At 39.6% G+C, this 27,443-nt stretch overlaps 1 protein-coding gene and 1 pseudogene across 1 annotated transcript in view; one reads left to right on the forward strand and one right to left on the reverse strand.

Moving 5' to 3' along the window:
- Window positions 1-27,443, reverse strand: part of Chrna7 (cholinergic receptor nicotinic alpha 7 subunit) — a 111,793-nt gene that overhangs the window by 66,759 nt on the left and 17,591 nt on the right. The gene's annotated exons all lie outside the window — the stretch shown is intronic.
- Window positions 14,402-14,795, forward strand: LOC117694653 (large ribosomal subunit protein P2 pseudogene; annotated as a pseudogene).

Consider the following 27,443-nt stretch of genomic DNA (forward strand, 5'->3'; position numbering starts at 1 on the left):
TTTTTTTTTTTTTTTTTTTTTTTTTTTTGTTTGTTTGTTTGTTTGTTTGTTTTTTTGAGTAATTCGTCATGTGTAGATGGGCTCCCAAATTTCATTTTCTATGTCTGCTTGGTTTGAATGTTTTCATATGAGCACATACTACCTTATGATCAAAAAAGGGATTGCATACATGTGTAAACTGTGAAACAAAGCAAGCAAACCTTTGGCCTTAGGTCACACAGTTAAAGACAAAAGATGAGCTGCACACACTGTTAATCCTATCACTCTGTATGCTGACACAAAAGGATCAAGGGTTTGAGAGTACCCTGGCCTACAGATTTAAGACCTTCTTTAAAGAAACATACAAGCTGAGATCTTACTCTTCTACCTCTTTGACCAGATATGTGTGTTCTGAAATAAAATGTCTTTCTTTACCCTATGCTGTCACTGTGAACAATGATTATGATAACATTAAAAAAATGCTTTCATTTGACACTTGATAACTGTTGGAGACAGAGGACCTCAGAAAGCAATCTGGGGTATCTTTAGAGAAATGATTCTCAACCTTCTTAATGCTGCAGCCGTTTAATACAGTTCCTCGTGTTGTGGCTAACCCCTGAATCATAACATTATTCTGTTGCTACTTCATAACTGTAATTTTGCTACTGGTATGGATCATAATGAACATTTCTGATTAGCAGGATATCTGAAATGTGACCCCTATAGGGGTCACGGTCAACAAGTTGAGAACACTGCTTTAGAGGCTCACTGAAGTTAAAACTCTATAATCATGACAAGTTATTTTCCTCTTTCCCTTTCCTTTGCTTGTGAACAAAGGACAGTGTTCTGTGGAGGCTACATGCCACGACAGACTGCTTGGTCTAAGGCTCAATGCAGACCTAAATTGAGACTTGCCTACTAAATGAATAGCTGAGGCAAGTTGTGCAAAACTATAAAACAACAACCCTTCTCCCTCAAAGTGCTGTTTTGTAAAAGTACAGTAGTTTTCCAGAAATAATATTTAACCCAATAGTCTTATTATAAATGAATAGATTTTATATCAGTTTGTGCATATATTTTCAACCTGGTAAATACTGACAGCTATAACACATACACATAAAACCTGGGGGTCCTCCAAACCTTTAAGAGAAGTTAAAGGTGCTCTTAACCATCAAAGACTGAAGTCCATTGCAACAGCTCTGACATTCCTCATACCCCCCGAGTCTCACCCCAGAGGCTAGGCCCTGCTCAGTAGAAAAGCAGCTCCTTTCTCATTCTCAGTTTGAAACTGTGCAAAGTCCATGACTGGGAATAATGTGAAAAGTCTGGATATCACAGACAGACCTAGACTCTTCCACATACTGTCTGTGAGGATTCAGGTGGCTAGTGAACTTTTTCATAACTGTTTCCTTATTTGCAAACCTAGCAATGACAGTGGTAAGAAATTCAGTAAGCTACCCAAACTATCTAAACACAAAATGGCTCTGCACTGTTCAGTGACAAAAGCAGTGATTGTTAACACAGTCGATCAAAGGCTTAGAGAAGTGGTCAAATTGGTAGCATCTCTTCCATGTGTTGCTGCCTATGGTTAGGGTAGTTTTGCTGAAAACAAAGCTTAGAAACTAAATGCCTAATGGTCACAATTTTATCATCAGAACTCAAATACTCTGTGACAGTTGAATCCACAGATGTCAGAGTGTGAAATAACATGTCTAAGCCTTGGTTACTGGTTCTTTATACTTAAATATCCATAATGTGGAGAGTTTCACCCAGGAGGAAACACTGCATATGTGTACAAATTTATGACTGTGTGGTTACATCCTGAGAAGTAAAAGAAGGTCATTGCCCTACAGTCTTTAACCTGGAATGGGAAGACACAGCAGCTGAGAAGCCAGCACAGACCCCACTGAGGCAGCCTGCAGCCCTTGAGAGGCTACTTGGACAACAGCTTCTCAAGTAACCCTGAATTCTGTGATTCTATTTTTAACTACCAGAGCCAATCGCACATTTCTTGAGAGTACTGTTTTCAGGAGTGATTCAGAAAAAAAGGCTTAAGGGATTTTAAAAAAATCAAAGCAGAATATAAAAGAGATTTTTCTGCCTTTCCCTACTGATCACTGTTCAATCCCTTGCTGACATCATCCCACCCCCAGAGAAAGCACAGGAAAGCAAACTGGAAACCTGCCCAATCAGGCTGATTCCTTCAGGGTGGATAATGTAAATACACAGAGACAGGTGTCTCCTGAGCTTCTGTCCTCGAGCTAGGCAATGATGGCAATGGGCTGTCACTCCCCCCTTAACCCCCACTGACAATCTCACTCACCATACTGAAAGGGAACATGACATATAGCCAAGAAACTGCTCCTACCTTATTGCCCACATCCCCAAAGATGCCCTTCTCAGGAGTCAGGTGAATCCAAAGGTACATTTCCAATTGCATGCACAGGCTCCTTTCATTAGGAGAAGCCATTTCCTTTCTCCCACAAGGAAGGAAGCCTGGCAAGTAGACTGTGGGAACAGTACATAACAGAAAGAGAATCAGCCTGAGAGATAACAAAGCTGAGGACAATGGTTATAGAAGATTGAAGGAAGAGAGGCAGAAAGAGGAATTCAGCTCAGACAGCCAGAATAGGGAGCAAAGGTTTGTATACCTCTATGCTTAAACCATGATTCTTCTCAATCAGCACTGGGCATCTCTGCACTGTTCACAACAAAGACAGACATGTAACAAGTGGAGAGCAAAGATCTGCAAGTAAGTCAGACGATCCTTGCACCAGTACCAGAGGCCATAGATACAGATATAGACAGCATCGCATTGGTATGAGTTAGGCTTTTCCAAAAAGCTTATTGTCATGTGATTCATCAAATATCAGACACCTCAGTAGAAGGAATCCTAACAGACAAAAAAAAAAAAAAAAAAAAAAAAAAAGGAGAAGAATGAAATGTGTTCATAGGCATTAGGAACAGAATTTATCCATTTATTCAGTATCTTTCAAACTTTATACCTATTCACTGAGCAGACTGAGGCTGAACCCAGGGCCGCCATCATATTAACAGATGCTCGAACACTGAGTTCTATCATCAGCCCTCATGTTTAAATTTTATGTTGAAATCAAGTCTTACTAAGCTGCTGGTTGGACCCTTACTCCCTAGCTAGGCACGTCTTGAGCTTATGATCCTGCCAACTCTGTTTCCAGAGCATCTGGGATCAGAGGAGACATGATGACACTAGGATTAAATTGATCTTTAGATGATACATAGAAATCACACATACTTATGGGGTGCTCATGATGTTTCATTACATTATGTATGCATATCTCATATAATGTTTAAGTCACATTAAACATACCTATCATCTCAAATTTTTATGGCTTTTTTTCTCAGTGAAAGCATGCAAATGCTTTACTTGTAGCTTTCTGCAGTGAACAGTGATCTATCGAAAGCCACCCCAACACACAATGCCACATCAGAGCTTCTTACTCCACCTTGCTCCATCTCAGTGTCCACTGCCCAGCCTTTTCCCATGCCCCTTTCCCTAGAAGCAAGATGTAGAAGCAGTAACTTCTCCTGGTTTTTATTATTTGATGTTTAATAGTTTTACCTACAATATATATTCATTCATTTAATAAACCAAGTAAACATGAATCAAGGCACACATTAAAAAAAAAGAACGACAAGATAAAAATTGTATGGCTATTATAACATTAAAAATAAAATTATGAATAGGCATAAGAAAATAAAAATTAAAACAAGTAATACTTTTATGAACATAGTATGATTATGATTGAAAAAGTAAAGAAATAAGAAATGATCCTTGGAAAGTAAGTCATTATATATTATCACTATTATATATTTTATATGATTATTATAACTATATTTTATATATAATATAATTAATATAATATGTTTATATATTAATTATATATTACTATATAGTTAATATAACTACAGTATGGAAAAAGAGGCAAACAGACAGCTATAGTCTAGAAAAGAAGCAGTCTAGAAAAGGCCCTAAAGCATGCTTCTCAGTTCTTATTATAAAACTCAATAATGTTTTGGATTAAATCAAACATGATTTAAAAGTCACTATAACAAGATAATGGAAAGACATGGGAGGGAAATCTGCAGACCTGAATAAATAATCTGGGAGCCCAAATAACACTATTACATAGTTAATAAGTTAGAAACAGAAAGGCACAAAACAGACAGCTAAAAATTGAGTTACTGGCATGAGGTAATCACAGTTTGTGTAGATGGAAACGAACATCAAATCAATTAGGCAAGAAGCCTGAGACAGAAGTGAAACCAAGAAGACACTCTGGGTTGGCTCAGACCGCACAGCACCTGGAGGGGAGTGGACTGTTCCAAGATGCTAAATAGAGCATCTGCTCAGAGTTCAGTGCAACAGCAGGCTCCATAAGCTAAATAACAACAGCCCTGCTATACCAATATCTACAAAGGAAGTAAACTCAAAGGACTATTAGAAAATAAATCTAAGCTCACCATAACAGAAAGAAAGGGAGAGAGAGAGAGAGAGGGAGAAAGAGAGAGAGAGAGAGAGAGAGAGAGAGAGAGAGAGAGAGAGAAAGAAAGAAACTTTTCAACAACAATCTTAAAGAGAATATTAAAAAGTTTCCCAAGTGTGTGGACTGATTGGACTGATACTGGAGTGGACTACAGAAGCAAAAGAGCCATTCGAAGCCAGGGTGAACTTGGAAGTGCCTATGTGAAAGAAAAAACAAGACTCTTCTACCAAATCTCCAGTCCACATGGATCCTCATGGCACCATGATGTAGAAGAACCCACTGGGAGAAAAAAACAAAGTTTGTCAATTTCAACCTGGGTACAAAGCAAAAAACAGTATGGTCTATCATTCTCCTAACAGAATGGTCTCCCATCTTTTGGAGAGTTCAAACTTAAATAGTCCTTAGTACCTAAGAACTCTGGAAGCCATGGAAAGAGCTTGCAAGTAGCGTGAGATTACAAAAGCTATAAAGCACCAACAGAATCAACAAATTACCAAACAGAAAAATAAACAAAAATTAATTATGCCTAGAAACATAAGTATAATATCCTTAAGGTCTAAATAAAAATATATTAAGTAAAAATTATTTTGACCAAGGGCTTAAAACAAAAGTCAAAGAAAGAATTCAAAAAAAAAATGCAGAAGAGCATATCAGGATAACAGGAAATGTTTGTCACAAGTAGGGGAAAGAACGCTAAGTCAGTAGAACACATCTCCAGAAACTCAGACTAGAGAAGTAAGAAAGGTACCACTGAATAAGTACAATTAATAAAATTAAATGCTTTAAGATGTAAAAATATATAAAAGAATTGAGATATGTGAAGAAAGGGGCATACTTGAAAAATGTTTTTCAACGTGAGAAATTCAGTAGCTAGGATAAAGCCATATGGATATGCTGGTCAGTTTATGTCAAGTTGAAACAAGCTTGGGTAGAGGGAAACTCAATTGAGAAAAACGCCTCTATAGGCCTTGCCTGTAGTGTGGATCATTGTACTACCACTGGGCAGGCAGCTGCTAAAAGAAAGTAGGCTAAGCAAGCCAGTAAGCAGCATTGGTCCACGGCCTCTGCTGCAGTTTCTGCCTGACTTCCATTAGTGAGGGAGTCTGACCTGAGACTATAAGATAAATTAAACACTTTCCTCCCCATGTTGCTTTTGGTCATGGTGTTTTATCCACTGATAGAATCCCTAATCGATACATTTGACAGGAGATTAGGAAAAACAGAAGTGATAATCAGTAAGTGGAAGACAATGTGATATAATGGCTGGCTAGGAATGATGAGATGGAAAACACGGTTAACAGGCAGACTGCAAAGACTGAATGTGCATCTACAAAAAAAGCAGAAAGACATTCAAAGAAGTCTAACAGAGAGATTTACAAAACTGTACAACTAACCCTCACATTAAGGAAGTACAACGTCCTCAAAAGGAAATGAGTGAATTAAAACCTAATAAAGTGCATTTTTTCCTGTCCCAGCGCATGAGTTTAACATCAGTCACTCCTATACCGAAAAGAAAAACAGCAAACAGACTGGAAATCAATAGCTTCTCTCAAGACCCAGGAGGCACTGAGGCTGTAGGGTAAAGTGTGACACAGAAATCTGCATGTCAGCAACTACGAAAGCATAGCCTAGACTCCTGAACTCCTAGCAATGCTTAAATGTCAATCCGATAATTACTGTAAACTTGAGCAAGAGGAAGGATTCTGTTGACCACAGATACTCGGTGACCTACACATTCATTGCTTTTATCTCTAGGAACTGCACTGTGCTCTATTTGATTCTCTATGTTGGCTAAAAGCAAATTTAAAGTAACTTTGGGAACAGATGCCCGAGCATTCTCATAAGAAAGCCTGTATTCCTGACAGAACCTTGCCTGTCACTCCTCTTCTCCACCACACTGCAGCAGCTTGGTCTCTTTGTTTGAGGAGGAAGGCTATAGACCAAAAGAGATGCCTGTGAATGTCACAACTCAGAGAGGGGAGCCCAGGAGAGGACTGCCATTTAGCCTAAGACACTTGCCCTAGCACCTACAGTATCACCACACCCTAGCTCCTCGTTAAAAAGTAACCAGGGTAGGTAATGGCAAGAAGTTTCAGGTTCTCTGAGGAAGGGCTTAAGTGTGTGTGATGTTGCGAGTGCAGGGCATGGGGGTAACTAGGTTTCTAAACAGCCTGCCTGGCATATACCAGTCCAGAGCTAGAGCTCCAGCACAGTATAATCTGGGTGGATCAGCACATGATTGTGGTCCTGGAGCAGTTGAGAAACAGAGCCAAGAAAATCAGACATGAATGGTCATCTACTATTACATAGTGGACTTCAAGGCCACCCAAGACTCTGCCAAAGGTGGGGGCCAGTGATGAGAAACAGGGAAGACTGAGAGGATGCACAGCAACAAGAACCCTCATGTAGTTCATGGAAAATCTAGAGTCACTTGGGAAGACAGTTGAGCACTTTATTAAGAATCTTAGTGTTCCACTGCTTGAATTCTTAGGTATTTACTCAACGTTGAGTAAAGAACAAGCCTACACAAAAAACCTGCATATGAATGTCTATGGAAGTTTTATAATTAGAGAAATTGGCATGTAACCAAAGAGAGCTGTAACAGATGAATAGATATAAGCAAACTGTGGTATACAATGGATTATTTAGGGTTAAAATGAGCCATCAAGCAATGAAAGATATAGAAGAAACTTAACTCCACCTTGCTAAGGGAAAGATGTCAGTTGAGAAAACTATAGTGCATGGTTCCAATTACAAGATGGTCTGGAAAGTGCAAAAGCTGTAGGCTGTAAACAACAGATGGGTATCAGATGTAGGGGTAGGGATGGACAGGTAGGATATGGGGAATTCCATCTGAAATGGTAATGGTGGGCTGGAGACACGAGTTAGGCTAGGCTCAAAACCGAACGGGAACTGTAATGATGAGTACAAGACATAAAACATTTGTCAAAACTCACAGATCTTTATAGCATAAAATAAATTATGGCATGTATATAGAATATGTGGACATCACTAAGAAGGGAGGAAATCTAGTACATAGTGCAAAATATGACCAAAGGTTCCACATGACAGAGATGGGGAATTTTGACTCTTAAACTTCCAAGGGTCTAAAAAGATTCCAAAACCACTTTACTCTGGTGTATGAAGCTGTTCTCAGACAGAGATGGTCTAAAAATTATTTCTAAAACCACCACACACTTTTATGGGGGGCTTGATGGGAGTCTGATGTTTTAATGCTGTAAAAAGTAAAAAGAAATCAGGATCTGTGTTATAATAATTAGAAGGGGAAACGTGAATGCAATTTGGTGTAGTAAAGGCACAGATGTCACCTACAGAATCACACAGTTATGTGTATACATAAGTATACGTGGGTTCGACACAGAGATACTCATATATGTGTGCAAATATAAATATATGAGTTAAGTATATTGGTATCTTTTTTGTCAGTTTAGAATGTCTAGAAATGAAATCTCAGCAGCACCCTGTATCTCAGATTTGATTTTGTTTTTTCATTATTCTCCAATAGAAAGATCCAGGGTTCCCTGGGAGATAGTTGATTTGAATAGTTGACAGGATTACCTATGATGAACCTGGACTAAATAAGCAGAAAGCACAAGTGATACCACAATAATAGTAGTGCGTGGAAGAAGCACAAAGCACCTATACCCAATGGCATATGCTACACTCTGAGCAAAATAAATACTGGATTGCAATCAAGTCTATAAAAGTAATATCATTAAGTTTCCATTGACTTAAGTAAGTAACTTAATAAATGAGTACATGGAATGCAATAGATACATCGTCTGTGCAGACATTATAGCTATTCTGCCTCTAAGGTGGTAAAACAAATTCCTCACTAATTGAAGGTAGTCTTGCATAGTGACTTTCTTCCAAAGACAATTAGGGCCATCCTTGAAAGTTTTCTAAAAATATAACCCTGTCCATATTTAGCAACAACACAAAAAAGCCAGGGTTAGTGAGATGCACTCCCAGAACCAATGAGGTAGAGACAGGGAGATACCTGGGGCTATCATACCTGACGCATTCCAGAGCACTGAGATTCAGTCTTCAAAACAAAGGGGGCAATGTGGAAGGAAGGCAGCGGTGAGAAGCAAACAACAGCCCAGGCCATGTGCCTGTATACACAGACACACAGACACACAGACACACAGACACACAGACACACAGACACACAGACACACAGACACACAGACACACACATACACACACTCTTACACAATAAAAACTCTCTTTCCCTCTCTCCCTCCCTCCCATACCCCCTCCCTCCCCCCCTCTCTCTCTCTCTCTGTGTGTGTGTGTGTGTGTGTGTGTGTGTGTGTCCTTCCCCTCTCCTTCCCTCCTCCCACACCATGAATACCAAGATGGTTTGAATGAGAAACTGAAAAACTTGGCCTTTTTAGGCTCATAGACTCGGACATTTTATTCCCAGCTGGTGATGCTATTTAGGAGATGGAGGAAGCTCATCACTAGGGCAGGCTTTAGGCTTTACAGCCTCACACCACTTCCTGTTCTCTCTGCGGATTAAGAATCTGATCAGCCAGCTTCCCCACCTTGATGAAATTTATCTCTTTGGAACCATAATCCAAAATAAATCCTTTCTTCAAAAGAAGAAAGAAAGAAAAGACAACAACAACAAAAATAAATAAATCATGCTGTAGTAAAGCTATAACATATAAAAATGTACTATCCTAAAAGCACAAAGTCATAGGTTATCCCTAAAGGAGCATAGTATGATAACTAACCAGTAAAATTCAACAGCATCCCCAGTCAAGGAAAGAACACTTCCAAACTATGGAAAGAAACCATAGAACTTAACTGTGAAATCTATGCCTAGCTAAATGGTTATTCAAGAGTCAAGTCAAAATAAAGGCCATTTCAGATAAACGAGGGTTTTTTTGTTTGTTTGTTTGTTTGTTTTCAATTTAACTGACACCACCTTACCTAAGGGATTTATTCCTGGAAGAATCAGAGGTTTTGCTTGTTTTATTTTTTAAAGGGAGACAAAACTCTGATTCTATATACTAGAAACTCTAAACAGGATTTTTAAAAGAAACTCTTTTCTATTGATTTTTATATTTTTATGAATAATCTCAATCATACTGATTAGCCTCTAAACAAATATCCCATCAAAATTAAAATGCTTAGGCAGTTATGTCGGTGAGATTTTGTATAAAGCATAGAGCACAGCAATCAGTTATCCAATACCAAATGGTCATCTTTGGGGAAAACTTTATAAATACCTATGCCTATACATATATATGTGCATGAGCATGTGTGTGTGTGTGTGTGTGTGTGTGCGTGTGTGAGTATGTGCGTGTGTGCGTGTGTGCGTGTGTGTATGTGTGTGTGTGTGTGTGTGTGTGTGTGTATGTGTGTGTGTGTGTGTGTGTGTGTGTGTGTATGTGTGTGTGTGTGTGCGTGTGTGTGTGTATGTGTGTGTGTGCATGTGTGTGTGTGTATGTGTGTATGTGTGTGTGCGTGTGTGTGTGTGTGTGTATGTGTGTGTATGTGTGTGTGTGTGTGCGTGTGTGTGTGTATGTGTGTATGTGTGTGTGTGTGTATGTGTGTGTGCGTGTGTGTGTGCGTATGTGCGTATGTGTGTGTGTGTGTATTGAGTAACATTATACAGACTGAACAGGTTGTATTTTTGTATTTAGGAATACACACACACACATACACACACATGGATAGATGCATATAGTAACAATTAATTTAAAAAGAGACCATGAATTTGAAAGAAAGTAAGGAGGAGCACATGAGAAGGTTTGGCAGTAGAAAAGAGAGAGAAATGATACATTATAACCTCAAAACACTATAAAAATTAAGATGCCATTCAGCTTCAATATGGAAATGATTAGTTTTCAAATAGAAAAGTGAAAAACATCTCAGAGTATGGACTCTAGATCTGAAGAACATTACATGAGATAAAGAGCATAAATGGGAGATTTCTGCCAGAATCAACACTAATTTTTTTTTCACAAATGAAATTAAAGGTAGAAAATGTCTAAATTTTCAGTTGCCTCTAACATCTACATTGAAATAGCCCATGGTACTAACATATAAGAATAGGTTGACAACTAGGAAAGAAAGTAGGTTTCATCTTGGTAATATGAGGGTCTACCACCAGGAAATAACCTGGCTTTGTCATTCTGTACTTCTCAATCAATAAAAGGAGCAAAGTAGAAATACTTACCCCCCTCCAGATATTTTAGGGGAAAAAAACCCCAAAACAGTAAAGATCAATATTGAAAAATAATCAAAACCATAGAGACTAGGCTGCATGGCAGCTCGATGCTAAAGCACTTGCTTAACATTCTCTTCTTTCTCAGTTTGATCCCCAACAGCATCAAAGTATAGCCAGGAAGGGCTGGACAGCAGGGCCACTCTAGATGCTAAATTATTATTAGATGCCTAGAGGAGAAAGAAGCCTGGCCATGACTGGCAGTTGGCATTGGTGTGGACCAGGAAACTGATGCCATCAATGGCAGTGAATTCTAAGTAGCCAGTGAAGTTTCCCAGAGCAGCTGGCCCAACATGTCTTCCAGGTCACTTAAGGAACAGAGTGCTCACACAGGTGACCCATTTTTCTTGCTCTGTAGAGTAAGATACCTAGCAGAAAGGTAGGAATATAGACCAATCTTGGAGCCACAAAGAGACAGATCCAGTCCTGATCTAGCTGGGCTCTCTGCTCGTGGCCTTGAAGGAATGCTCCAAGGGATGATGCACTAGTGAATTTGAAATTCAGGTAGCCCCAGGCCTAACCTCCAAAGTTGCATAGCAGCAGAGACAGCCTGCCTTATCAAAGGTAGGCTGGCATCACTGTGACAAAGGCACAGCTTCTGTGATTGTCACTGATATCTGTGAGGAAGCAATAGAAGTTCTTCTCAACAACTCTTCATACTGTTAGCACAAGTAGTCCCCTAAATCCTAGAAAATCTACTTAAACTCGCAGCTTCCTTATGTATTTCTAATTCGTTTTTCTCCCCAAAAATCTATAAATAATGCCTTCACTACTGACATTTGGGCTTCAGTCTTTCTTATAGATTTGCAGAAAGCTAATAAATTACTGTGCCCAGAAATATCCTGGTGACTCATTTCAACTAATCACGACACAGTTTTGTCTCTAGGAGAAGCCAAGCACCTCTCTGTACTGCAGACCCAAATTCTACCTCCCTTCCAATCTGGAGCATGTCCAGGTGTCCTCTGTACATGGAACAAGGAGACACTGAGAAAACCAAATTCAACTATTTACAGCCTTCTTTCCTTTTGAGTCTTACAATGAAGTGTCACCCCAGGAAGCATATACACCAATTACCAGGAATAATATTCCCATCACACAATCAGGGAGAGCATGACTTCAGCACTTCCTCATAACTTAGGTGATTAAGCAATTTGCATATATTTCCAGAGGAGGGGAAAAAACTTTCTAAATGACCTTTTGGGATGTATTAGCCTCCTAATATATCAGGAAAATATTTTCCAGTCAGTCTAACTCATGAAGTAGTTAGGAAAAAGTTGCAGAGTAGAGAGAGGAGGCCACATTTAAATCCACACAACAGTGCCTCTCAGTTCCTAGCCCAGATTTCTGCATACTCAGCAGATCCTGCTACATGGGGGCTAAAATAAATTGGCATCTATCTCTGTATTCTCTGTAACCTAGAAAAATAATCAGTTCCTTTTCAGTTTGACCAAGCAATGCATTTGTCCTAACATTTTATATTCAGGTCATTACAGATGATCAAGTTAGGAAATAAGAGATTCCTAGAGAAGGAAGAGTCCCTGGCATTTAATGTTCTAGCCCAAGAACTCTCATTCAGCTACCATTACCAGGTTATTCTGACCTTTCTCAACCTACCAGGCATTGCTGTAGTTGCCTCACCTTCCATTCTGTGCCACAGCACTCCCTGGCCTCTCAGGAAGGCTTCCCAAGCCACTGACTAAGTGTTCTACCTCAAGTTTGTGTCACTGTGAACACCCAAGGCCCCCAACACTGAAGCTCCAGCTGAATGGCAGAAAAAACAGGAAAGAAAGATAAGACAGCAGGAGACAAACTGTCTCCTGTATGCTTCCAAACCAAACACAACAGGATCAGAACAGAAAACTGCAACCAAGCAAGTCACCAATGGATGGAAACAGAAATTCCAAGGCTGTGGGAGCCTGTGGCTGCTGCAGGGAGGAGGGAGGGTTTCAGGAAGATCTGAAACATGCAAATGAGATGGAAGTAACTGTCAGTCAGCATTTCTTTATCCCCTCTCCTTTCACTAGGTCAATTTTAGTATCAAATTTATAAATAATGGATACAAACGTCAAATATATTTCCACATACCGGGTTTCCTTCCTCTGCTGGGTACAGGCTCATGGTTGTCCCAACTGCTGCTGCTGTTCTTATGCATAGCAAGAAATAATACTGAGGAAATAAAAGAGCAACTTGCTTGCCTAACTATGGGCCATTTCTTTACATCTGTAGTTACGCATAGATGGCAATATGCAAATAACCAACTTATCATTCAAAACAGTATTTATAATAAGACTCAGGGCTGATGAGGGTAAAACTGAATTATACACTGAGCCAATGTATAAAAACTAGCACATAGTCCCTCAGTGCAATCTAGTTAGAAATTTTCATATAAAGAGCTTAAAAAACAAACAACAACAACAAAATAACTTTGAGACTAGTACTTCTACATCTAAAAGACACTAAGGTTTTTGTTTTTTTTCTTTCTTTCTTTTTTTTTTTTTTTTTTTGGTTTTTTGAGACAGGGTTTCTCTGTGTAGCCCTGGCTGTCCTGGAGCTCACTGTGTAGATCAGGCTGGCCTCGAACTCAGAAATCCGCCTGCCTCTGCCTCCCAAGTGCTGGGATTAAAGGCGTGTGCCACCACCGCCCGGCAAGACACTAAGTTTTAAGACACCAAAATAAAGCTGGAAACCAAAAATCCTGACTATGATGTTATAATATATAATGCTAGTGATATTATTAACAAGCTAAATTCCCATTAAAAATGTTTTAGACCCACAGTATGAATGTTTTATAACTGTTAACTTATTTTCAGAAGGAGCTCATAATATGAAGAATAAAATGAAAAGTTGTTTTAAGCATGACATAAAATGAAGTCTGTGGGGCCTGACTGCTTAAAGAACCATCTGCATCCATTCTGTGGCCCCTGTATTTTATTCCCATCCTCTGCAATAGTGGGAGACGTGACCTGAGTTTTCAATGACAAACTTTCTCTTAACATTTTCCCTTACATATGAACTGTATTTCTAACATAATATGTGTATTTCCCTTACATATGAACTGTATTTCATAATATAACTGTATTGCTTTGTGTGTGTGGGCGGATGGGGTGCTGTTGTTTTAGCAATAAGCAACCTAAAGAGATGAGCCTATCAATAGATTAGAGAGGACAGACTACAACATGAGTGGATCCGCACACAGAAAAAATCGAAAGGAGGAGATGAAATATAATGAGAAAAAAAATACCAGGGGCATATGATACCATGGCAACAAGGAGAAGATGGTGGGATGAATAGTGGCAGGGTCTCAACATCCTTAGTTGACCTGCCAGTCTAGCTCCCAAGGGATCTGCCAGTCTAGCTCCCAAGGCCTTGAATGACTCAATGACTTGAGACTGGTGGGTTAATATTTGTGAAGAGCAAAGTGACCCCAGCCAGCTACTCTGTAGCATGGTCATGAATGACAGTTGCAGCAGCGTAATAAAATGCAAACAATCCCACAGAAGACAAAGTACTTAGTGCTCCTCATTTACTTAGCTACCTCAATTAAATTACTTATCACTTCAGTGTGGGCCAACAGTTGCCTATTTAAAATAATGACTTTGCTTTCGCCAACGCCGAGGTCGCACACGTGAGGTCTGAGGTCTGTTCACCGCAGCCGGCATGCGCTACGTCTCCTCTTATCTGCTGGCCGCCCTCGGGGGCAACTCTTCTCCTACCGCCAAAGACATCAAGAAAATACTAGACAGCGTGGGCATCGAGGCGGACGATGACCGACTCAACAAGGTCATCAGTGAGCTGAATGGAAAAAACATTGAGGATGTCATCGCTCAGGGAGTTGGCAAGCTGGCCAGTGTGCCTGCTGGTGGGGCTGTGGCTGTTTGTGCTGCCCCCGGCTCTGCAGCTCCTGCTGCTGGCTCTGCCCCCGCTGCAGCAGAGGAGAAGAAAGATGAGAAGAAAGAAGAGTCTGAGGAGTCTGATGACGACATGGGATTTGGCTTGTTTGATTAAATTCCTGCTCCCCTGCAAATAAAGACTTTTTATGTAAAAAAAAAAAAAAAAAAAAAAAAAAAAAAAAAAAAATGACTTTTAAAAACAGCTTTAATGGATTGTAATTTATAAAACAATGCATTTTAAATGTATGGGTTAAGTATAGACAACTGTGTAAACTCATGAAACTATCACCATTATCTAGAAGGAACATTTCCATCAGGCTAGGTATTTCCTTCAGGCTGGACCAGACCGTGATTGTCACCATGCAGGACAGCTGTGATGACTCAGAGTCCACCTCCACAAGATGGGGACCACTAATATTAATATTCCCTCCTGGAGGAAGAGGAGGATCACATGATACTCAAGAGACTTCCAGAGCTCCTCAAGAAGCTCTCACCTCTCAGAGATCATGCAACATGAACAACTGGCCTGCATGTCATGTACTACTGTGTTACTCATGCTTCTGTAAAGAACCCCAATAAACTCAGAGGACTTAAGAGGAATCTTCTCATTCCTCTGTCTGTATCTTGGGAGACCAGACATTCCATATATCTCCCAAGACAGCAGTCATCCACAATAGATGTTCTTTGCTCACTGTGATTCCTCCCTTATCCCTTCCTTCCTTCCAAAACGCCACTAATCTCATTCATTTCTATTGATATATTTGCTCACCTACTGACTGCATTAGAGGACATTCCTAACGCTAGCCACTGAGGTCTACTCCCTTATTTAGCCATGTCTTCCTCCTGAGACTAACTACCAAGGTCCAGCTATCAAAGTATTGAGGTCCAGCAATCAAACCCCCCTTTGGCTCACTCAATTAACATGCCCAATCAAAATATACCACAACATCCTAGCCCATCTAACACAGGCCTCCTCTTTTTCACTTCTTAAAAGCATGAAGCTCTCTGAAAGGCTCCACCCACAGGTGACTCAGACAGATGCAGGCACCCACAGCCAAACAGTGGATGGAGCTTGGGAACTCTTATGGAAGAATAGGAAGAAAGATTGCAGGCCAGAAGAGGATAGGACCTCCACAAGAAGACTAACAGAATCAACTAACCTGGACTCTTGAGGCTCTCAGTCTGAACCATCAACCAAAGAACATACAGGGGCTGGACCTAGGCCTCTATGCACGTATGTACCATATATGCAGCTTAGTCTTCATATGGATCCTGAACAACTGAAGTGGGGGCCATCCCAAAAGCTGTTGCCTATATGTGGGATATGTTCTAATAGCTGAGCTGCCTTGTCTGGCCTGGGTAGGAAAGGAAGTACCCAGCCTCACAGAGACTTGAAGTTCCAGAGTCGAGTGTGTGTGTGTGTGGGTGGTACCAAGGGGATCCACATCTGCTCACAGGAAAAGAGAAGGGGTATGGGGGAAGGATAGTGGGTAGGAGACCACCCAGAGGGAATGTAAATTGAATAAATAAGAAAATAATTTAAATTAAATTAAAAAGAAATAGTTATACCTGCAAGGTCTTTTGCTGCTGTTTTTCTGCCTGAATCAGAACACAGCCACTCTTTTTTTAAACTTTTTGTTTTAACTTTTCTTTTCTTTCCTGCTTAATAAAAGATGTTTCTGTAAAAATGGGTGTTTGGGTGTGGTTTGTGCTTAATCTGGGTTCCAAAGGGGATCCCCATTGTGCAGGGTCTCCTGACAGATGTTTTATCGTTCTTCATATATTCTAGACATGAGTTTTTTGTCTAGTAAGCTAACTGCAAATATTTTTCCCTTATTTGTAGATTTGCTTTTATTCCTCTAAGATTTTTTTATCCCAAAATACTTAAATAAATCTTTATAAGTTCTACTTTTTATTATTAAGTGGGTTTTTTGTTGTTTTTGTTTGTTTGTTTGCTTGCTTGCTTGCTTGCTTTTTGTAGATTATTACCTTTTTGGAAACTTTTAATCAAGTAAAACCCCTGAAGATTGTCTGCAGTTTTCTTCAAAGGGCTTATAGTTTCACATTTTACATTAATGTTTATAATCTATTTGAGTTAATTTTGTATTAAATACAAGGCTTATTTTAAAAAATTTTTTTCTAATTTTTATAATGCTATCGGATTTCAGAAGTCTCATCTGAAAAATAGCTCTCTTTTCATAAGCTTTGCTTATCAAATCAGCTGGTTATCCTTTCAGTGGTTTCCCTCTACATCCTGAATGCTGTTAACCGACATGCTTATCCAGTATAAAGTACCACAAATCTCAAAGCTGCTGAAATCAGCCCCCACATTCTTTTTTCAAAACTGTCTCAGTACTTCTTTCTTATTTTTAATACAAATTTTGAATACTCTCATATCTATAAGTATCTTACAAGGATTGTGATGTAAATTACATCAATTGAAAGAATAGCAACATATTTAGTATATTAAAGGAGAATACATTCTAGCAGATATTTGGTAAACTTTGGAGAAATTTTTATACCAACAGTCATGTCTTCTGCAAATGGCATGGTTTTACTTCCTCTTTTCCTCTTCATGTCTTCCACATCCTCTCCTCCAGCCTCCTGTGCAGCCTAGAGCTTTAATTGTCAGGGCGATGCTGAACAGTAGTTGTGAAAAGAGATAACTGCCTTGATTCTTAGGAGAAAAATTTCAAGCTACTAAACATAATGTTACATTTAGCTTTTTACAGATGTTCTTTATTAACTAAGGAAGTATATTCTATTTGCATTTCCAAGCTTTTTATGATGAGAGTTAAATTCAAGTATAACTATGTGATTAGTACATATTGATTAGTTTTAAAATATTAAAATACCTGGAATCTCTAGGATAAACCCTCCCTGGCCAGGGCAGGTAAATTTTTTCTTTTTATGTATTACTGAATTCTGCTTGCTGTTGTTTTCTCATAAATATTGTAGTCAATATTCATGAGAGATAATCATCTCTCCTTCCTTAGGTCAAAGAGAATGCCCTTATTATAAACTCCTATCTTTCAGTCTCTCTCTACTTGTAAGGGGTACACCCTGACATACCACCCTTGTCCCAAGCAAATAAGGCAACCCAATCTTGGTCCTGAGTCTCTAGAATCATGAGCCAAAATACCCCTCTACTTATTTCATAAATAGGCTGTGTTAGGTATTCTGTTATAGTAACACTAAGCTGAATAAATTACACATTCTTTTCCATTATTCTTCTGTTACTTATTTCTAGTTTGAGTCCACCATGCCTGGACAAGAAGCTTTGGAAGATTTCAATTATTAGAAATGTATTGACTATTAGTCATGGTATATCTTGGTGCATTTTCCATCTCTCTTAAAAAGAAATGTATTCTGTTGGTCTTGAGTAGAGAGCATTATGTTGGTGTTGATTACATGCTGTTGATCGACAGTGGTTACTTTGTATCCTTGCTACTTTTTGCAAGACAGAAGCATTTGCAGCTATCCCTGTGGATGGTTTTCATTTTGCCTGTTTTCCTCCAGGTGTTTTAACTTCTATTGCTTGGCTCACACAAGCTTAGGATTGCTGGGTGTTCTTGGTGATCTGACACGTCTATAATTTCACACCAGCTCCCTTTGACTCTGGCAATGTAATTTGTTGTGAAGTCTAGTTTATATCAACATAGCCATATCTGGTCTGTTTTAGTTAAGTTTTGAATACTGGACTTTCTCCTATTATTTTATTTTTACCTTGCCTATATTGCTATAATTTCCCTAGGTATGTGGTTTATAACTGGGTCATTGTTTCATTTTTAGTTGACATTATTTTTAGAGCATTTTTTTTTGTTTCAGAGCAAAAAAAAAAAAAGTCTGAAAGGTACAGAGAGTTCTTATACACCCTTTCTCCTTGTACATAGATAGCCCTGTGTAATACTAACATTACCCTAAGAGATGTATTTTTCATAGTAACTGAACCTAGTAGGACATGGAGCTGTTACCTGGAGTCCATAGTTGGCACTAGCATTCTCTCCTAGTGGTGAGATATTTGGGCAAATGTGTGAGAACACTATCCACTCTAAGTGTTTAAAAAGCTGCTTTATTGTCCTGAAACTTCTCTAGAATTCTTTGACTCATCTCTGCCTCCCACAGAGTTAGCAAACATGGATCTATAAGATTGATACACACATCTCTGAAGAGGTCCAGGGCAGGGGTTGGTTGTTTTCGTTTGCTTGTTTGTTTGTTTTGTTTGTTTATTTTGTTTTTTTTTTTTTTTTAATGGACCAAATGATCAGAGAGCTGGAACTCTCAATTCAGCTCTGGGGAGAAGATAGGTGCTGGAAATTGTGTTCAATCAACTTAACCATGACCACAGAATGAAACTCCAATAAATTTTCTAGATGAAGCTTAGGGAGCCCCCTGGGTAGGAAGCGCAGAGTACCAGATTCCACAGAGACAGGAGCTTCTGAGCAGGATTCACCAGGCTTTCACTAGCCCTTTCATTTGGATGCTCACTGGCTTTCTTTAATGATGGTAATATAAGTGCTACATCCTGAATCTCAGGAGCTTTTAAGTGAATTATCAAAACTGAGGAGCCATGGGAAGGCTCCAAAAGTGTATATGACCAGACCATACTGTGGTATCTAAAGCTCAAGAGTGGGCCATGTGTAGGCCCTGTCCTTTGGATCTGATGCTAACTCTGGGTAATGTCAGAGCTGAAGTGACTAAAGCCTGCCTACTTGGTGTCAGAACTGTTGACAGAGGCAAGAGTAAAGAAAGTCTCAGAGTGACAGGTGTAGGACAGGCTCAGGAATCAAATAGTTTGCTTTCAAGCAGAAAGCAAAAAGCATCACAAGATGACTCTAACAATACAGAAGATGGAACTTCATACACATCTAGACATAAGGGGAGAAAATTATACTTCCACTGGAGTTTGGGCAGGAAATGGTGATTGCCTGAAAAATCTATAAACAAGAGAAAACAGTATAACCAAAAAGAAAAAAAGAAACACAATTTACTCCAGGGGTCTAAGATGAATAAGGATTTCAAAGATTTTTAATTTACATATTGGCTATCCAAAACACTTCTCTAGAGAACTATGAGAAGAGACAAACAAGTGTGATCACATGTTCCAAGAAGAGGAGCATATGGAGAATTGAATCCTCTCATCCCTTCTGGGCCTTTTAGCTAAGATTAAGAACTGAATTAGATCTTCACCTTCATTACTGGAAGTCCTTAGATGCTGACCATTACTCTAAAGCAAATAGCGGTGACATGAGCACTTTATTTTTAGTTATGGATGTAAATCTAGAGAAACCACTAAAGGAGCTGGAGCCAACTAACTGAAAAATATGAATCGAGACAGACACAGAAAACCTCAGATTTGTCTTTCAGCTTTTAAACTGTGAACAAGAATTACTGAATGGCTGAGTAGTACTCTATTGTGTAAATGTACCACATTTTCTGTATCCATTCTTCTGTTGAGGAAGAATTCTGGGTTGTTTCTAGTTTGTGGCAATTTACAGTGAGGCAGGAGTGGATGAGTGGGTGGGGGATTACCCTCATAGAGGGAAAAGGGAAGAGGAAGAGGGAGATGGGATGGGGGGGCTTGTGGAAGGGTAACTGGGAAGGGAGATATCATTTGAGATGTAAACAAATAAAATAATAATAATAATAATAATAAAAGAATTGCTGAAAGGAAACAAGGCCCCCAAAGAAATGTCACCAACCACACTGTGTTATTATAAGAGGTGTTATGATTTTACAGAATAAGATACAAGGGCTTTGTTGATATTTCAGAACCCACACAATTGCAAAGTTCTCAGGACATTGTTAATTTGAGAGAGAAGGGAGGAGGGAGAGGGAAGGGAGACGGAGACAGACACAGAGAGTCAGAAAGAATCTCACTATGAAGCCTTAAGTCTCCTGGAACACCTTGCATGGACCAAGGTACCCTCAAATTCATAGAGACCTTTCTGCCTCTACTTCTCAATTGCTAAGATTAAAGGGGTGTGTCACCATGCTTGGTCTAATCATATCTCATTTTTAAATGATATTCTTAGTGTTTTGGATGTTTTGTTTCTCATCCATGTAGAAGCTTCTAAATAATGTTTTAATATCACAGTTGATTCTGACAAGAAAGCATCTTTGGATCCAAACCTTGAACAATCTCAAACTATCTTCCCCAGTCAAGGCAAGAACCTAGACTTCCCTCTTTTCTTCTGGCTGCTACTACTGGCTTCCTCCCAGGTCCTGGATTGGTGCAGGGTGTTACAGCTGTATGTACAGTTGGAAGCTGTCTTTCACGTCTCTGGGTATAGTGTCTTCACTATCATAGAGGCTTTAGTATACAATCAGTAAGAAGACAGACATACGACTGCACAACCTACTGGTAGGCTGAAGCACTCAATAAGAGAGCATGTTCCAGTGAGGCCCAGCCTTGTGTTCAGCCTTGTGTGATGGTGTACAGTTTTCATAACCCACAGTACTCCACTCCTTGCTGTGCACGGTCATCCTATTGCTACCTGTTCTGTCCTCATATCAGACTTTTGCTGGCTAGCTTTCTGAGGCAGCCACAGAAGCTCTTGTTCTCCCGGGGCAGCTGCAGAGGGTCCCTGTAGGCCTTATATTACATCAAAATACAGGACTATCTGGCATAGCATTTCCCATCTACCTGATGACTTAAATATGTATTTATTTTTGTCTGAACATGCGTGAGCTAATCCTAGCTTTAAAAAGTGGCATAATTCTAGAACTACTACTGCCTAAGTGAACCTGAGTGTAGAAGACAGAACATGATCCTGTTGGTAGAACGTATGAAGATTTGCCATGGTCCTCTGTTGTGTTTCCTAATGTCACTCTTGGGTGATTCTGGATTGACCAGTTTTGTTGTTGTTCTATTATTCTCCTTCAAGTCTTTAATTTTTTTCCCTATCTTTAGACTTATAAAGGTTACTGACATTTTTAGAAAAGATATAATTTACTTATCATCCCTAAACATGCCTACAAATCTAATATATACCACATAAATATATTTGATGCGTATAAATTCATTCTATCATCTGACGTGCGTGTGTGTGTGTGTGTGTGTGTGTGTGTGTGTGCGCACGCATGTATATGAGAGAGACAGAGAAGAGGGTATATAGATATAGATTCATAGCTCAGTGATGGTGGTGCTTGTCTTTAATCCCAGCACTCAAGACTCAAAGGCAGGAAGATCTCTGAGTTCAAGGCCAGCCTGGTCTGCACAGCAGGTTCTAGGACACCCAGGGCTACACAGAGAAATCCTGTCTCAAAAAAAAAAAAAAAAAAAATTAAAGATATAGTTACATATAGAGATAAACATAAGAGAGATCTCTTCAAATACATTTCTTCTCTATTTTTCCTAACCCCCGAATCCCCTAAATCCATTCCTCATAGACAGCTGATTGGGGAGGGGAGCATTGGTTTGATTGTTTCTTTGCTCTCTTTTCTAAAATGAGAAGTTGTGAAATGTTTACAGCAAGTTACAGGTAAAATTTTAGGTATTCCTGGTTGACAAATAGGCCTATTAGGAAACCGTATGGACTCTGAAAACTTGTGCTTCCCAGACCACATTCACTTTTCTTGGTGTTTATGTTTTTGAAGAAGTTGACTTATTCCACATTTCCTTTAGATAATTTGTGGATGATGAACTCCATTTTCACGTACAGTTTAAAGTTTTTCTGACTTCCTACTTGGTTGTGCAGAGATTTTCAAAGTGAAAATTGGAGTTTTGGCATTCGAGCCCTGCATCACTCTACTCATGTGCTGCCTGGACAAGAAGAATGCCTTTCTGCATGTGTCCTTTGGTGAAAGGTCTTCCATTACTCTCCCAGATGAGTGTGAGGTTTTTATTATCTTACTTGGTATACTGGAAGTAAAGGCCTCATTGGATCTTTTACATCTAACTGTTCATCTCTTCAGCTCCAGAAGAAAGAAAAACCTTATTTACATAACTTTTAATCTTTTCAAAGTCTACTTTTAATGATGGTTCTTAAATGTTTTAACCTCCCCTTTAGCCCACCACCCACCAGAGGTAGTAGAAAAGAAAGGAGAAGGGAGAAGTGGGCCTGTTTAGAAATGGTTCTTTGGAACAAATCCATCTGTGTTGTCAGGAAATCAGCAGTTTGGTTTATAGGTCAGCAGTGACAGCTTGACCTACTTGCAAACTCTTCTTGGATATACCAGCAATCCAGGTCGATAGACTTGGGATAGCAGCAGTGGTGGCATGACCTAACAGGAACAGCTAGGCCTCAGCCAAATCACTATGAGTCAGCAGGAGGGACTTGGATCACCAGGAATGCCAGAAGTTCTCAGCTGTGCCTCTCTTAGTGAAGTGAAGATCAGCAGAGACTTGAGACCAACAAACGTTGCACAGCTAGCTCTACCAGCCAGCCCCTCTCATAGTCTGTTGAGTCCTGTTTGTACTTTCTCTAAACATCATGTGTTCTCTGAGGGTCTTCTCTCAACACATATCTTGCCTCAGCATGTGAGTCTGCCTCAGCTAACATCACTCTACCAATCAGCTCAAGTCCACTGAAGCGGCAAGACGTTTTTTGGTATGTTTCTCTCTGTGAATTCACAAATGATGTCATGGTATGCCTCTCTTCAAATGTGCACAGTAAAACCATACCCAAAGTCACACAGCCAAAGCTTCCCCCAGATCAGGCACAGGCCTAAATCAAAGCCCACCTTGTTTCATTCATAAAACCTTTCCAGATTTTCCAGGAGCATTAGTGGTAAATCCAAAGACATTTCTCATTTCCTCCCAGAATGGCATTTCTGAAAAGCATGCAGTTTTCTAAGACCAGCTGAAGCTACACAGTGTCTCTCCCATCTTGCTCTTTATTCCTGCTCTGGGTATAAGTTCCAGGCACTTTAAGGCTGTAAAATCTCAAGAAGCCAAGAGAACCTTTGTGCTGGTCTGTCCACGGCAGCTGCTTCTTGCCTATGCAAAACACTGTTGGATGGGAGCACTTCCCCATCATGAATATTCCTTTCATTTTATACTTTCACCCACTGCTCATAATTTTCCCTGTCAGAAACAATGAAGGTGCCATCTGCACACTGCTGCTTTAATGTGTGCCTGATGGTTATTGTCAAAGAATTGTCCTGGGTCACTGTCACTGCATTAATTGTTCCATGCACAAAACAAGCTGGAGAGTTCAAATGATCCTGTCCTGCTCAGGGAAGAGAGGAGGTGAGGAGGAATTCCCCACAGCCCTTGTCATCTTCAGCTGTGAGATGTTCAGCTGGTGATGGAAGAGTCTGAGGCAGGCTCCACTCAGCTGGAGTTCTAAACACACAATCCATAATATGAAAATAGGAAAGTCTCAGAGTCAGATGCAGAGAAACCTTTCTGCTTGAAATATCCCATACTGTCTGCAGTGTAGCTAACTTTAAAATATGTATTTACAGCCTGACTTTCAAATGTCTTCAGGTTGTGTGCGGGTACAGACACACACACACGCACACACGTGCACACACACCACACATACTGGCCTTTGTGATAGTCAGTTTCCATTAATGTAACAAAATGCCTGAAATAATCAAATTACAGGGTGAGTTGGAGTTCAAACACAGAGAGAGCCTCATCTCACGCTAGGCAAGCACCCTGTCATTGAACTACACCCCCAGCTCTTGGAGTTTTTAAACATCTCGTGTGTGTGTGTGTGTCTGTGTGTGTGTGTGTGTGTGTGAGAGAGAGAGAGAGAGAGAGAGAGAGAGAGAGAGAGAGAGAGAGAGAGAAAGAGAGAGAGTGTAAACCAGAAAAGATGCCAATACCATAGCATGGGCATGGTGGTCAGAAGACAACATGAGGGTGCCAGTTCTCTTCCACCATGTAGGTTCCAGGATAGAACTAATATCCTCAGATCCCACTGAGCCGTCTTACCGGCTACAAATAGTCAATTTAAAGGATAAAGTTTTCAGAACATGACTGCCTGGCCTTGTTGCTTTAGACCAGTGGCAGCACAGGTCTACATCCCACTGCTTCTTGCCTATGCAAAACACCACTGAATGGGGACTCTTCCTATCAGGAATATTCCTTTAGAGACTATACTTTAATATACTGCCCATAATTTTCACTCGCAGAAACAGTGAAGGTGCACAGCAGAGTGTCCTGCAGAGGACCTATGCTTCCCTTAAGTAGAGCATATTCCCAATAGCTTACTTCCTTCCCTAGTCCCCACTGCATAGAGATTCTATCCCATCTGCCAAAAGTGCCAAGTGTTATGGGCAAGTCTTCAACATGCATGCTTTGGAGAACTTCCTTGCTAGTTTTATGTAAAATTGACACAACTAGAATCATTTGGAAGAGACAACCTCTTGAGAAATGTCCCATTAGATTGGTCTGTGAACAAAGCTATGGTGCATTTTCTTGATTGACAATTGACATGACAGGGATCCAGCTCACTGTGGGTAGTGCCATTGCTACCCCGGTGGTCCTTTGTGTAATATGAAAGCATGCCGAGCAAGTCATAAGATACAAGCCAGTAAGCAACACTTCCAGGTTCCTGCCTTGAGTTCTTACTCTGACTTTTCTCAGTGATGCTTTGTGTTCAAGACATGGAGGCTAAAACAAACCGTCTCCTTCCAAGTTACTTTGGTCATGACACTATCACAGCAATAGAAAACCTAAATGAGACAGAGGCATATCAAAAACTTATTATAGCAGCATAAACACTTTGCAATTCACATATATTTGGATCCCATTGAATTTACATGTTTGTCATCAACATACACACTAATATTTTTATTTTCAAACAAAAACATCATTGACCTGTAATCTCTAATCTGTGCTCTCACACAAATATAAAATTTCTAAAGAAGATAGTCATAAATTTGCTAAGCAACTACAACAGTTACTGAAAAATTTACAAGTAATCTACTTTTTCTTAGAAAGAATCATATAAAAAACTACTTAAGTGTTCTAAGAAAGTGGGCTCTGTTCTTTTATAGCCTTGGACCAAATGACTGTCACTGCAAAATGAGGGGTCAAATCCAGGGGCTCGGGAATGAGAGGTATGCATGAAACTACTCAGTTACAGCCCACACTTTTTACCAAGTGATTTCCAAAGTCCATAACCTGTTTCAACAAATAAGCTATGACTATCAAGCCAAACTTGTTTCACGTTAACCTTACCAGAACTTCACTGCCTGGTAAAGAATGGCCTTATAACCTTTTAGAGACGATAGAAGTTCTGATTACCAAGATACACTAAAACTGTCCTTTGGTGTCAGTTCATAAGCACACACACATAAAATCCATTTTTTTATCTTATTCATGAGCCACCAATCTTCATTATGGACACTGTTTATAGATCACTTTACTAGTATAAATAATACATATACACACACAGTAAAGAAAAGAAAGAGAGAGAGAAATGTAATTTTTAAAAATTTAAAAATATATGTGTGAGCCAAGCAGTGAACCAGATATCTTAATGGGAAAGAGATGCTGGTTTCCAGTAGTTGTCTGATGGGAATGGACAACAACTGAACATCTTAGGACAGGAGCCAAGATCTCTCATAAGCCCTTCTTTCCTGTTAGCTCTCAAAATAATGGGTGCCATTTCAATGTCTTTGAATATTAAAAGGTGCCAAAGCTTTTTCTACATATTATATACAATCTTCAATAATTGAAATGTCCATTTGAGCACAGTCATCATAAAATATGGTGCCCAAGAGTAATCTCAATAATCACCCCACACATTTTCTTTAATTACTCTTGAAAATACAAAGTAAACTATTCATGAGTTGAGATTTCCACAAAACTATTTAAAGGTGATATAGACTATACAGAAAACTCCTTCAAGGTAGATTACAAAGATAAGAAATGTTTTTAAAACATCTTCAAACTGGCTATAGGCACAAGTCGGGGAAGGGGGCACTGTGCTTTGCATTGTGCCTCCCTAGCTTAGAACCACTGTGATAGAGGAAAAAAATCTTCAAACTTCATAACGGGGAGGCTAAAAGAAGGCACAATATGCTTGAGCAGATAAGAAGGAATTAGAATCCACACTCCATTTTAGAATTTCCGTTTATCAAAAGATACTGCTATTCAAAGTTTACAGAAAGGACATTTTAGAAAGTAAATCCATACCCAGCAACTGAAGTGATACTAAGGTGTAACTAACCACTACTGTTTGAATATCCACTCCAAACATCATGTTGAAATTGCCTTTGGAGGCTGGAGAGAGAGTTCAGCTAGTAAAGTGTTGTAAAACTAGAAAGAAGAAAACAAGAAAGAAAGGAAGAAAGAAAGAAAGAAAGAAAGAAAGAAAGAAAGAAAGAAAGAAAGAAAGAGGGAGAAGGGAAGGAGTGGGGGTTGGGAGGAAATCAAGTGTAGACATGCAAATCTGTAATCTCAATGTTGGAGAGGCAGGAATATGTGGATTCCTGAGGCCCATTGGCCACCAGCCAGCCTTGTCAACTTGCTGAGTTCCACACTAATGAGATCTTATATCTCCAGGAAATAAAAAGTGGTCAGTTTCCAAGGAAAATACCTGAGGTTATTATTAGGCCTCCATAAGCACATGTATACACACACCCATACAAGTATGCACATGAACATGCACACAAGAGGGCTCCACTCTCATTAATGGACGAATGCCTTTACTGCAGGAGTGAGTTCATCTTCATCCTATGCTTTTCTCTTTGTTTCCTTGTTCTAGGTGATTGGAAGCCCTCTACGGTGTCACACACATAAACCAGGACACTGTCCAATCTCCAGAAAGGTAAGAAATCAATTTTTACTCTAATGAACCCAGTTACACTCAAGTATTCTGTTGT

The sequence above is a fragment of the Arvicanthis niloticus genome, chromosome 1, assembly GCF_011762505.2.
Source record: "Arvicanthis niloticus isolate mArvNil1 chromosome 1, mArvNil1.pat.X, whole genome shotgun sequence".
NCBI lineage: Eukaryota > Metazoa > Chordata > Mammalia > Rodentia > Muridae > Arvicanthis > Arvicanthis niloticus.